This window comes from Gallinula chloropus (assembly GCF_964237585.1).
Source record: "Gallinula chloropus genome assembly, chromosome: 10".
NCBI classification, from domain to species: Eukaryota; Metazoa; Chordata; class Aves; order Gruiformes; family Rallidae; genus Gallinula; species Gallinula chloropus.
In genome coordinates this window covers 9,703,723-9,718,291 of record NC_140095.1, presented here as the reverse complement: position 1 = coordinate 9,718,291, position 14,569 = coordinate 9,703,723, and positions in this window count along the sequence as shown.

Sequence of the window (14,569 nt, the reverse complement as noted above, 5' to 3'; positions counted from 1 at the left end):
ACCACAATTAGGTCTCTCCAGAGCCTTCTCTTCTCCAGGCTGAACCAGCCCAGCTCTCACAGCCTGGCTTTGTAGGACAGAAGCCAAATTCAGGATGGGACATCTTTGGTTAAACCACTGTGAAGCTGTTTCTTCTGCAGGGAGCAGTCACAGCGGGTCACTGGGGCTCACACAGCATTCGCTCCACGCCATCCCGGGTGCAATAAACATCAGGCTGTCACATCAGCCTCCTCATTAGTTAGATTAATGATTCCACCTTCGTGAGATGCAGAAAAACAAGGATGGCTGGTCACAGGCTACCCCAGCCACTCCCAGCACATTTGCTTGTCGAGAGTATAAGGTTATTCTGTTAGGGAATGGCATGGCCAAATTTCACCCGGTGCACGCTGTCCACGGGCAGTGCTTCTCTCATTGATGCATCCCTCATCACCCCATTGCTGCCACTTTTCAGACTCTCAGCACCCTGAGGCAACATGCCTTTTCCCATATGCCAGGATGGGGCCCAGCTTGGCTGTCCTCCAGCCTTTAACACAACATAGAGGAGCTTAATAAAAATCAACAACCTTCATGGAAACACCGCTGCCCACAAACACCCCGGTGACTCGCACCTCAGCGTACCAGCAGTCAAAAAAACCACAAACAAAAAGCTTCATGGCAGCACAAACCACATCCCATATTCTTCGAATGTGCTTCATAATATAAATCACCCATGAAGGTGATAAATGTGAGCACTTAAAGCAAAACACACGCTCTGCTCCACGGGGCTGTTCAGCATAAGGAAGCTGCCCGAGGGCAGCTAACCTCAAGTAAGTGCATCGCTCTTAACGGCGTTCTTGGTGGCCTCTGAGCTCACAGTGGCACGGCCTCCCAATGCACCACCCTGTTCCTGCCCTACCCTGCAAGATCTTCCCACCACCTTGGCCTGAATAAATGCAGAGCAGCCAGGTAGGTTCTCCATGGTGGGATGGGGCTGCTGTGCTTGGCACACAGGGCTCACCCCCGCCCCGAGCAGGCTCCCCAAAGCTCATCTCGGGCAGTTAGTGACACTTGTCCCCCTGCTACATGGACCTAACACCTTCATCTCATTGCCCAGAAGGTTACATTCCACAGGAAAGATAATTACCTGCTTCTGTCAGCTGCTGTTTGATTTCTGCCATCCGTTCCAGTGAGATTTCCCTTACACCAATGTCTTCTCTAATGGACAGTCCTCCGTGCTGCCCATTTATAACACCCTGCCCATTATACTTGCTAGACGAGGTCTGACACTGCACAACAAACATTACTGAATTAAAGCTTAGCTGGAAAGTAAGCAAGCCTTATTATACTCAATTTTACAGTTGGGTAAGCTTACATACTGGAGATGTTTAAATGACTTTCCATGGCATTACAGAGCAAGACGGGGAAGGCACGGCACCTAGAAACATCCAGCTCTCAGTCACCCACTCCAGCCCCCCCCTTTCCTTTGAGAAAGCAAATTTATTAAGCCTGTGGTTAATGTTAAGCTTAAAAGCAAGGGGGCATTAAGCCATTACAAAGCTCCCTTCCTTCGACATGCCAAGAACCTGCTGCCAGCCAGCAACGGCGGGATATTAATCGTGCCTTCCCCGCGGTCGGACAGCAGCAGTGATTTATCACTGTGCAACGAAAGGATGTGACATTCACGCCTTCTGAGGCAGGAGTGGAGGAAAGCACACTGGGTCAGGAGACACTGGGGGCCTGTTTGACCCCAAAATTTAAAGGAAAGCCAGAATATAACAAGTAAAGTGACCGGCTCATCAGCAGCGACCTGCAGCACAGTCCAGGAGCCAGCACAGACTCACTTCCCCGTACCACCCCCCGCCACAAGACTATGAAATTCCCAACTTTTTCATTACCACCCCTTCTGATTACCTGGCTATCTGCAAACAGATGCATTTCTCCTTGTAAGTGTCCAATTCATCCTCTTTGTTTCATTCCATAGTGCCACAGTCTCGCCTCCTTCACATCTCAGGTCAAAGAAGTTGCAGTTGTGTTACAAATATTAGATTCTATTGACAGAATGAAGCAGAAAGAGCTGGTGGTGAAGAAAAGAGGGTTTTATGCATTAACAACCAAGGAAAAGGAATATTTCCAGAGGGAATCGTGCTAAATGCAGGCGCTGAGATGGAGGGGTGCAACATATGAGGTTTTTCAGGATCTGGGGGGGTAGAGCCTGCAGGCTGGTTAAAAAGGCAGCTGAGGAAAATTTAAACTGAAATTATTCCAAAACCAAGAAACTGAATCACTGGTTTGCTAGGAAACACCTTGGGATGGGAAAGTGCTTTTCAGCTTAACCTGGAATTTGCCATCAGACACCACATGCAGACCCGTGTTCTCACACCTCATTTTATTAATAATTAATAACTTGATGAATTGGGAAAACAAGAACTAATTAAACATAGGAGAACGGAGCCCACTGTATAATTGGAGTAGGAATAGCAGGCAAGACTAGAAAGGAGCTGGGACTTGGTAAGAAATTCATCCTCCAAGAGGTCCCCTTTTCTCCAAGCTCAACCTCACATCTGTAAAGCACTCAAAAAGAGGTCGTGGCCCAGGAGCAGCATTCCTTCCCCCTGGCTCCAGCTTACTTGTGCTGTCCTAATTGAGTTTTTGTGCTGAAAATACATTTCTTCCGGAGGAACAAGAAAAGGGTAGGACAAATCCTGGCTGCCCTCCAGGAAGCTCTAATCATTTCAACATCATCCTGAGATTTAGACCCTAAAATGAGTTATAAATGGACCAATTTCGCACTGCTTAATGGAGGCTTGTACAAGGCAGAGTGGGGATTCCAGGTCTCCTGCCATCTGGGACAAAAAGCCTTAGAGGCACCATAAGGAAAAACTAATTTGGGATTCCTTGTCAGTAAATTCAAGGTGCCCAACAAGTCCTCTTACTCACACTGGATTAAGCGCTTTTGGGGTCTGCAGAGAGGGGTTGTGGTGAACCCTACTTTGATTTTTAACCAAATCCAGATGTAGATGGGCGAAGGACGCTTACATGAACATTGGCTTGGAGCTTGAGCTCTCCCTCCTCTTCCCATGCCACTTGCCAAGCTGGGTTAGCTAACACCCCCCGAGCTTTGTCTCCTGACAGGGATGGGTGAGGGCACCAGCAATGCATGAGACAGGGCTGCATCTTTTGTCTGAATCCCTCAGCACTCCCCATTCCCACAAACTTCTGCCAGATCTATGAGACCAGCACTTGGGAAACAACCATACGTAAGTCACTCAGCCAAGGACAGCTGCCCCTCATGAGGGACTGGCTCCTTTCCCCCCCATTGCAGCAGCTGCTGGGGAAAGACAGGCACCAACATCCTCTTTGCCCACCAAAACATCCCTGGTGAGGAAAACTCTCCTTACACAGTCCAGAGGACATTGTGGGAGCTGTGACATTAAAACTTTCCCAGTGCATATTACATAGAGACAAAGGAATGAGCTGTATTTCACCACGTGAACTTTACAACCAGAAAAACCCAGCACGTGTCGGCACCGCTGCAATTTCATCCGCGCTCTGGTCTCCACAGCATATGGTCTGACGGTGCTATTCCATTTGCTGTCCCTGGGAGAGCAGTTTGAAACGGAGAGAAATAGCATGGTACATTTGAGTTTATGGGGTATTAAAAGGGCTACAGTGAATGGTAGCCAAGGCACTGAAGTGAATTATTTATAGTGCAATTGCACTTTCTCCTAAACTACCCTTCAGACGGGTCAGGCCTCGGACATTCACATTAAGGTCTTGTTAAATCCAAAGAAGCCAAGGCTGTATCCAGCAACACAGACACTCCAGTTTTACTTTAATTTGTGCTCAAGTAAAATTCCTTCAAAGTAACACCCCGAGAATGACATTACATTCTCAGCTTAGGGGCAGACACAGGTTTTTACATAAACCTCCCTCCAGCTCAATTTGATCCCCTTTATTGGGTTGGATCTCCCCACACACCATCATCTCTGTATTTTCAAAATGTTAGGGGGAAAAAAATCTACTCCCCTCTCTGCAATACTGAATATAAGAGTTAGCCAAGGGATCTCTTTGAGCTCAGGTACCAGCTAGGTCCACGAAAATCTAATTTGCACAGGAAAAAAAATGGCCCCAGTTCTGCACTGCAGAGCGCTGCAGTGATTTGCTGCATCGTTTCTGTGCTGTGGGGATGTAGACCTTGCGGTCTGCAGGAAAAGGTGTTAGCCTTCCCAAGCTGGCAATGACGTTTTTAGGCTAGAGGACATCTCTAACTGATGCAGACACTGCTCAGCACCCTGCAGAGCCCTCTTGGGTTGGTTTTATTTTTTGTGGATAGAGTTTGCTTTAGCCAGGCTGGCAGCAAGAGCAAAACCTTACAGCCTAGCAAATTAATCAGGGCTCCCTGTGACAAAGGTACTACAGAAAAGGGATCAGAACAAACCCTTAAGCATAGCCAGGCTACAGTCCTCCAGGAAACACTAATATTAAAGACTTACCTCTCAGCCTACATTTTCTATGCAACTACAGCAGGTAACGGCTCGTCTCACAGCACTGCAGGCAGGAGGTTCGGATCCTTTCCTTGGGGTGCAGCTTTGTGGTTAGAAGGGGCTCAACTGGATGGTTGGATTTTGGAGCAGTGCTGGAGATCACCACTTCCCTCCTGTCCCTGGACTCCCAGCCATCCTTCCACAAAAGCCCACCCCAGCTGACTGATGCCCGGCTCGAAGGATGGGAGCGGGACGTTGGCCACCCAGGCTCTCATGGTATGGAAAGGTGGCACCTTGCTGCTCATGGTGATGAACAGCTGCCTGGGCCATAAGAAGGCAGAGCAGAAATACTGTCTCAGCAGCCAGTACATATTTTTATGAGACTTGATAGCACTTTAATCGATTTCATTGCAATTTATGGCATTTGCATAATGATGTGAGTCAATATGAAGATAGTGAAGCAGGAGGTTATAAAAAGCATCTCAAAGTCTCATTTTCAGGGAGCTGAGTCCAATCCCAGCACTTTAACATTTCAGCTTGCTTATTTTTGGCAACACAGTTGCATAACTTTCTAAAACAAGTAGCAGACTTCTGACAACAGGCTGACTAGCATAAGCATCTGACACTGCTACCTAGGAAATATCTGGTATCAACTGATCAAAGTAAATCCCTAATTGCAGGTTTTTTAAACAAGTAAATCAAATTTACACAGCTAAATCCCCCCCCCTTCAAGGGCTTCTCAATCAAACCAACAACCCTATTCAGCTTACAGTCACAGAAGTGATCCAACTTGTTTAGGACAACTCATTGAGTCAATGCAACTGGGATCTGTTTGAACAGATGACTTATAGGTCTGTAAATCCAAGATTATCATTATTATTAGAGGGTTTTTTCCAGCACTGTTTTCACAACAGTCATGATCTATTACTGCAGAGAGCAGCAAGCAAAGTTTGGCCAGCACCATCCACAGTGACTGTCGTGAACAGGAGCGTTGCCCACAGACACCTCATCTGATGGGATCAGCTACCCCAGCAAAAACTGAACAGGCCTCCCTGAAGCCAAACCCCCTGAAGGATGGGTTTCCAGTGTGTGTTATGGTCAACTGGCTTCATCCCATTCACTATCAATGGGACTAAACCAGGGGATTGATCTTGTTCTCCTGATGAACCCCAAATGCCAGTTGTTGGACTGAGAATTCTAATTGTAGAAAATGACACCAAAACCCCCCCAAAAGCTGTAATTAAAGCTTGTTAACAAACTTGGGAAAGTTTGGCACCAGGTCACGTTACCACTTTGCCCAGCACAGCAATGGCATTGGCAGCAAAAAGCTCTCAGCACAAGTGGGTCTCACAATGTCCATGGGTGAGGGGAGGGGGCAGAGGGACATGTCCCCCTGCTCTGGAGCAGGAATGGGGGACTTCAGAGCCCAGAAGTGACCCTATGGCTCCAACAACCCCCCCAGAGACCCCCTAGCCCCAGCCAGGCAGAGATGTGATGGGGCTCTGCCCAGTGAGCTGTACTGGGGGGACGTCTCACCCCACCACACAGCTGCTCGTGTGCAGCTCTCAGGGCTGGGTCAGAGCCACGGAATACACACCACCTACACGGTACCCTGCTCACCCCTTTCTGTTCTGGCGCCTTCAAATAATCAAGTGCTGCCTCAAATGAAGTTGCCATCTTAATTAATTACAGAAATTGAGTAAAGCCCAGAACTAATACTAAACACTACTTGGACTTTCTTTCCACTGACAGTCCAAAACCGCTTCTAATTTGATAATCCTCACAGCCACCACGTGATCTAAAGGGTTTTCATTACACTCATTTTACTGATGAAAAATGCAGGGACAATAAAACAAAGTCACCACACCTCCATAAGCCTGATTTCAGGTGAGGCCATTCAGCAGAAGGGCAGAGAAGAAAGGGCAGAAAGCAGAAACCCTGACCAATAGGGAGAGAAAAATCCAATCCACAGCTCTGAGACCTCCTCCTCCTCCAAGGGGACATGAGACGCGAGTCATTCCATGCTACCATTGGGTATGCATGTACTCTGCAAGATAAAATTACATCTACAGATGGTCCAGACAAAAAAACACAGCTAATTTTAGTTTAGACAGAACCTTGTGTATGTATCTGGGGGAATAAAATTAGATGCACTTTATGTACTTTCTAAATTATCAAGAAGAGCTTGCTCTGTAAATAAATATCAGCCAAACCCTAACGTTGTGCTCTGTTCAGTGCAGTTCAGTATTTCGGGGTTTTTCATGAAATATCACCAGTAGCAAAAAGCATATTTCTCTTTGTACATCCACTCAGACACATTTAGAGCTGGGGATATTTTGTCTATCTTGTAAAATCCCATTATCACACAGTAATGTGTCCCTAGTACCCTTTATAGATTATTTTTCTGCTTTTCCAATTCTGTTAAATAATTAGTGGTAATTGCCCTAAGCAAATGGTTACCAAGCAATCCAATACTGTCAGTAAGCAATTTGTGCTGTTGAGATGCCCTTGTCATCACACGTTTGTGTCAGAGGAGCCCAGGAGAGGACAGCCAACACGAACACCCACAGCACCGCTCTCCAGAGTCACCCAGGCAATTAGCAGGAGGGTTTGCATCGCTGCCTACAGCCCTTGGCAGAGGTGCCACTGGAGAAAATGATGGCAGGAGGGTTGGGGTGAAGGACAGGGCTGCCCAGCTCTGCTGTGCTAGGCATTGCTGAGGCCAGGGAAGAGGCAGGAGCAGCATCATCCCACGGTAGGAGGTGGTGGGGTGTGCTCCATCCCCAAACGTGTGTCCCCTCCATTCCCAAACACGTGCGTGGTGTGGCCAGACAATCTAACAAGCCTGTGGACAAGAGGGTAGAAAACACCATGGTCTAAAATCAGCATCTGTGGGAGAGCAGCTCCAGAAGGGACAAGGAGGAGGGGAGTGGGAAGAGCTGTATCTGGAGAGACGTGTCGCATCCTTCAGCATGAGCAACAGCTGAATTTTCCCAAAACAACCAGGAAAGCTTCCAGCCCATGCAGTTATTTCTCAAAATATGCAATTCCTTGTTAACAACTGAAAAAGCAGTGCTGGGACTCTCTCCTGCATACCTATGGCTAGCTAGGCTGGAATTTGGGCATTTAAACATTTTATAGTACACGTGCAAGCTATAAATAAAACCAAATGCTACCTTTTAACTAGAGTTCAAACCCCAAACACACTGATCCACCAAAACATGGTACATGGAAAGAAAACCAGGATATTTACTATACGTGTGACATTGCCACTCTGCTCACAGGGTGTCAGCACCCAATTATCAGCCCAGGACTGACTACACCTGCTGCTTTGAAGACCCCAAACATTCAAAGTCAAAACATCCAAGAGTTTCAAGCCACCTCCTTGGAGTAATAACAGAAAAAAATAATGTTAAAGGCCATCAAAACTTTCTGCCATTGCATGCAATGAAAGAAACCCAGGCTTGCCTGGAATAGCTCTTCCCTGGGACTAATTATTTTTATTATGGACAGTGATCTTCAAGTCCACTCTCAGCAGGCAGCGGGCTCGAGCGGTGAGTACAGCCTGTTACACTCCAGACAAAAGGCAATCTGCAGCTTTTACACAGTGGTATGCAGAATAATGATCCTGTTTGTGTTATTCAGCACCTTGCATAGGATGAATTTGAAGTCCTATGCGGACTGTAACTCTTAAAATCCCTCTGTGGGACATTTCCCTTTGCCTTTAAGAGGGACAATGGGATCCTGGGGGGCATCAAAAGGGGCATGGCCAGCAGGTTGAAAGAGGTGATCCTCCCCCTCTACTCTACTCTGGTCAGGCCCCACCTGGAGTGTTGTGTCCAGTTCTGCGCTCCCTGGTATAAAAAGGACAGGGATCTCCTGGGGAGAGTCCAGAGGAGGCTACGGAGATGATGAAGGACCTGGAGCATCTCCCCTGTGAGGAAAGGCTGAGTGACCTGGGGCTGTCCAGCCTGGAGAAGAGAAACTGAGAGGGGATCTGATCAATGGGTATCAATAGCTGAAGGGTGGGACACAGGGCCATGGGCAGCCTCTTCTCAGTGTCTGTGGGGACAGGACAAGGGGCAATGGCCTCTGCGCTGGGACCAGCAGTCGCGAGGCTGAATTGCTGGTTACTTTTAAAGCATGCCCCTCCTTCATTTATTGCTACCGCTTTGTGGCCGAGTTCCTCCATGCCACTCACTCATTTCATCATCTCATTTATTTCCCAATCCCTATTTCCCCCGGTGTATAAATTCTCCATTTCCTACACCCCATTGTAACAGTTTACTAAAACCCACCAGCACGATGAGTACTTACTCACGTGTGGCTCCCACTCATATTTTGACCCTTCAGCTCATCATGGATGAAAATCAAAGCCTTTAAACCCCCTGAATAAATTACTGCCCTTATTATAAATATGTGACTAATACATTCCCAGTCAGTTGTGGAATATTTGGAAGTATTGCTCATGGCATCGCTTCTGGATAAATATAAATGTTCAAACAATTCATGCTTCAGCATGGTGATATCTCTGTGATGCATCATCCTGGAGCCACGTAATTATGAAGTGAAACTAAGGTGCATTTTAAGAGACTTTCTTGCTCATTTCTCATATGTGTAGAAGTCTCATCACTCACACATGCATGTTCCCTGTAACTGCAGAACTGGCATTGCGGTAGAGCTGTTTGGACAGCACATTCCAAGTGATTTTTCATTCTCAGAGAGAATGCCCAGGGAGCCTCCTGAGGGGGTGGGCAAGGCCATCGTGGTGCTCCCACCGCAGCCCTCCCCCTCCCAGTGCTTTCTGACTCTCAGTCATCCTATCTGCCCAAAGCCCCTCTTGCAGAAAGGTGCACACCCACCTGCACTGCTTTTGCTGGCTACCATGGAGCACAGAGCCCCAGAAACCGAGGGCACAGAGCAGAACCACCTCCCATCCCAGAACTGGTGACAATCAAGGCACAAATCACTTTTCCAAATGATGCTGGACCAAGCATGTAGCACCAGAGATCCCACCTTACACCCAAGCACCCTCACTAACCCCAGACCCAGAGCTGAGGGATGTCAGGATTTGGCCCCAGAGCCACTCTGATACAGGTTATCTGTCTACCAAAGCCATGATCTGGAGAGGTATCACCAGCTGCACAGCACACCAGGCACAGAAATCAGGCATTATTTCATGCTGGTAAGTATTTTACAGCTATATGACCAATCTCTCTTTTGGATTTCAGTAAAATCTTATCAAAATAAATAAGTCATTTATATGCAGGATCGTAGAAACACTCTCCACTCTGTCTTTGTCTTCCTGAGAAACCGGCAGGCAGCGTGTGCCTCTCAGTTACCTGGATAAACAGATTGCTAATATAACCAATATATGTGATAATATTCCTAAAGCATCGTTTTACAAAAGGGCAAAATTATTTGACCCAAACAATTCCCAATATGCATTACCTGTTACTGTTGATAGAAATCTCTCCTGCCTTTCACCTTAGCATAAATGAAAAAACAACTACAACAAAACCCCTTCCAAATACGTTTTACAAAAATAAAAATCTGCAAGTCTCCAGAAATTACTTTCTCACCAGCATGAGCAGTTTTGACCTCATCACAGGCCTGAGAAGTTCTGGTTCTCATTTTAGAAATGGCTCAGATCTAGAAACGTCTGTTTTATCTGAAGTTTGACGTGCCAGATCGGTCTCCAGCTCACGAAGCGCTAAGAGGGGGATTTGCAGAAGTATTTAGGTGCCTGAAAACGAAGACAGCCCCCCTTATGGGATCTGAAATGAACAGGAACCGGGCTGGTTTTGTCAGGCTCTGCAAGAATTCATCTGGGCTCCCTAACAGCCAGCAGCACAACCAACATCTCCAGCATGGTTCAGCACAGATAGTCCAATGCCTGCCCCGCATTCGGCACACTCTGTGCCTCGGAGCTGGTCCCTCAGCTACACGACTGGAGGGCAGAGTGGAAAACCATGAGCACAGCACATACCCATTAGAGCCCTGGAGCTCTGTCATCCCTGCAGGAGATGCCACAAGAGGCCACTGTCATTGCAAAATGGAAACCCTTAAAGATGCATGCTGTGTACACAGTCATCATCATCAGTGGGTACTTCATTAATGGGCCTGCAAGCTGATAGCATGGTAATTTCTTGACCAAATCCTGGGACTTGTTTCACATCATCCACAGACATGTAGATAGATTTTAACACTGCAGGATGGACCAGAACATTGGCTTGGCTTCCCATTACCCTCTATCTGCTACCTCAGCCCACCTCCAAAGCATTCCTGCCAGCACGGGTTCCCTCTCACTCACCAGGTAGTACAGAAGGTGACTCCAGTGGTGTACGAGACCCTAAAGTCCCACTGCAGCTTCACCTGTGAGCTGAAAAAGCTCTCACCAGCCCTGAGAAGAGGCTGGCCAAGTCTTCGTTGGGAATTACATATTTGGCAATCCTAAAAACACTCACTACTGACTCACGGGGCCATCGCTGGCTTGGGTGGGAGCTTGTGTAGCCAAAAGCCACATGCCCCCCCACTCCCTTTCTCCCCCAGGACACTACTGGGGCAGCATCAATCAACATCAGCCTGAAATAATGAAACTTGTGATGGGAATACGAATTCAGCTTGGGGAAAGGCAAAGAAACGGTGGGAGGGGTCAGCACTGCTCGGTGCTGGGCTACCCATGCAGTGGGGCACGCTCCCCATCACTTCAGGGCACCCACATGGACTCATCCTAAATAAACTGGCCTTTCCCCCCGCCCCCAATCTCGTTTAGCTTTCACCCCTGAGGATGCCAGTTCGCTCCTCACTCATCCCAGACATGAGAAAAGACTAAGCCGCATCTCAATCATTTCACACCAGGCTCATTCCCCTCTCTCTCTCCTTGCCCAGGAACAGCCTTGTGCTGGCTGGTTCTGCTCTTTGATAACACCCACACCCCCAACCCAAAAACCCTTCTCCGTTTCCTAATTGTTGACAACAGGCCCATGCCAAACAGCTCGAGTTTGCATTGCAATCAGCTGGAGCAGAGATCTTTCTTTCTCTTTTATCTGCTGTGCAATGTGTGCCACAGCCTAGAGACAGAAGACGGGCAGCGAGGAGCCCTGCATCCCAATCAGGGGTCTGGCACGCAGCGGCTATGTGTGGAGAATCCTGAACATGGAAACTACAGAAATGCTAAGTGTGATTAACCTTCCCTTCCCTTCCCCAGCAGCCTCCACCGAGGCAAATTTGTACACACTTAATTTTCATTAATAAAATCAATACGTGGGCGCTTGCGACGTGCTGCATATTAGCTTAAAATAATAATAATAATAATATTGGAAGTCTGGGTGTGTTTCTCCCACACAAACAAACTCCTGGAAAACACTTTCTCTGGCTGTGTTCTGCTGGAGTCCCAGAACTTCAGAGCTTCAGCTGAAACATTCAAATCTGGGTGTTAAACACAGACACTTTGATTCCAGAATTCTATTTAACGAAATGGCCCCGTTTCTAAACGGGCTAAACCCAGGAGATCCCAGGCTTACATTAAAGGGTCACGTTTAAGTGAGAAACCAGTTTCTCTTCGCATCTATGTCTTGCCATTACTGTAAGCATTCTGCAGGAAGGGCTTTTGTCCTTGGCATAATGATATTTAATAACCATAATGTCACTAATTTGCCTGGCTTTCTAACGAGGCTGGTCTGAAAAATCTCAATTCCTTTATTCCTGCAGTTCCTTAATGAAACAAAGTTTGTTCTCATCCTGTTGCTTCGCTGGGGTCTTTTATCTGCTGTTCAGCTATTCTGGAGCTTTTCAGCCCATTTCATATAGACGTCGCCAGATCAAAAAATAATGCTGCATTATCACCTCCAATTAAGCAATCAGGCTCAGCGACCTCACTGGGGAACAGAAGTGTCTTTAGATCACTCAGCCCGGTGGCTCTTCTCCCTTTGTCTTTCAATTTTCATTCCTTGGGTTGCCACAGGTGGTTATAGGGACATCACATGGGATGGCAATACTGCCATGGGTTATCCCAGCCAGCTGCCAGGGCAGGGGGGGCTGTCTGAGGGAAACCCTTGGTACATCACAGCTGCCTCTCCATCAAAAACCCGACTATCCCAGTCCCCCACCAATCCATACACACCTAAAGCTGCCGAGTTCTGTATGTGCAGCACTGAGCTGGGTCTGAAATATTAAGCGTGGTGGGAAGCACAGTGATGGGGAAACATGAAGCCTTCAGGAAAACCATCATTGGTCTCCAAAGCCACAGGACAGGGTAAGTGCCGACCCCTTTGGCAGCATCCTGACTGTTTCCATGGGAAGGGAAAGGGCAGCCAAAGTGGAGCATCAGTGACGGCTGTGATGTGCTGTGATCGGGCTTTTAAATCACATTCTGACCTTAAATAATTCATCAGGTTCAGAGCTGGATAACCTGAGGTTCACAGCTCCAGGAGAGACATGTGCCCTTTGCAGAAAGGACAAAATGAGGGTCAGAAGCCTTCTCCCTGCAGCAAGACCTGACATCTCAGCACCCCAAATATACCCTGAGCATTACCCTCTCCCCTCCCCTGGGATGGCATCACCCACGCCTGATCCCACTCACACTGAGCAGCTTCTTTTCTTTAATATCAGCTGGAGTTTTACACATCCCAGAGCTTTTCTTTGTAAAAATTACAAAATGCCAGTTGAGGTGCCATTCGTGTTGAAAAGCTGCCTCTCTCCATCAATACTCCTTGGCCTAAACACAACAATATAACAAACACTGGCCATTAATAATTGAGAAAAACTCCTTCCCCACACGTTATTTTTCACCAGAATGATCTGTTATTAGTTTTTATATATATATATATATATATATATATATATTTAGCTAAAGGCTTTTTTGGCAGCAATTTGGCCTTCACAATAATGGACTTTACTGTATGTAAAGCCTTGGAAAAATGATGGTTTTTGAGAAAGGCTCAATAGTGAATGAACCTAGCTTGGAGAGGTGAATTTGCTGTACTGTGAAATAGAAAAATAGTGCCATCTTTTGGCATTCCCCCACAGCATCCTGGCTGTGTGTTGAGATGCCTGAAAGCACACATCGCCTCAACACCCAGATTCAGGTCTGTCTATTGCTGCCTCAAGAAAGGAAGGTCTTGCTTTTCCTAAAGCCACAATGATTTCTGGATTCAGCACCTCTGCAAAGGGAAGAATACTTACCCTGGCTCTGCTCTTCATCCTCCCCACCATGCCCAGCCTCACCCATAACTTACACAAATACATGTTTGTGTGCTTGAGAAGCACTGCAACAACAGGACACTGGGACATCCACCTTGTTCCCTGGGGTCTCACATACCTGAGATTCCAGCTGTAAACTGAAAGGGTAAATACCACAGGTTCCTGAGCAGCAGGGAAAGACTAACAGCTGGCTTACAAGCATTTTCCCCCAAAAACACTTCTATTCAATACAGTCCAAAGTTTTTTCCTCTCTCTCTGTATGTATGTATATCATGCACATCTCCATCAATCCAACGATCTATTAGACAAGAGCAGGAGCTGAGTCTTTAGCCCACTAAAGAGTATTTAGCATTTCGCTGTTCAGCCCGTCCTGCCCCTCACTCCCTCCACACCAAGAAACCAGCTTCAGAGGATTTCAAGCTCCTGGTTTTCAGACCCAGTTTGACAAATTTCCAGGATTAATTCCAGTGCAGGGCTCTGAAAATCAGGGGAGAGAATTTGAGCCTCAGCTCCATGTTCAATTGCCAACTGATTAAGGGTAGTAGTAGCTCAATAATCAGCTACATAAGAAGGTTGGAGTCCCACAGCACACACCCAGTATTGAGATATTTTGCATTCATCTCATAAGGACAGGTGTTCTTTTAATCAGTATTTTTGCCTATACATCACCTTTTCCTTTCTGGACTCCCAAATTAAAACCTTCACATCCTTCCCTTTTACTCTACAAAACCAGCTTAACTGGAGCAATTTGGTAAATGTTTATCATATCAAGGACACATTTTGGAGCTCCTTCTCCGGACCACTGAACATTGCTCTACACCACTGCATTTCACACTGTTATTTTTGTTTCCTAGGGTCACAGAGGAAACAATACTCTGGTTTTAACTCCAAAGATGGGGAGT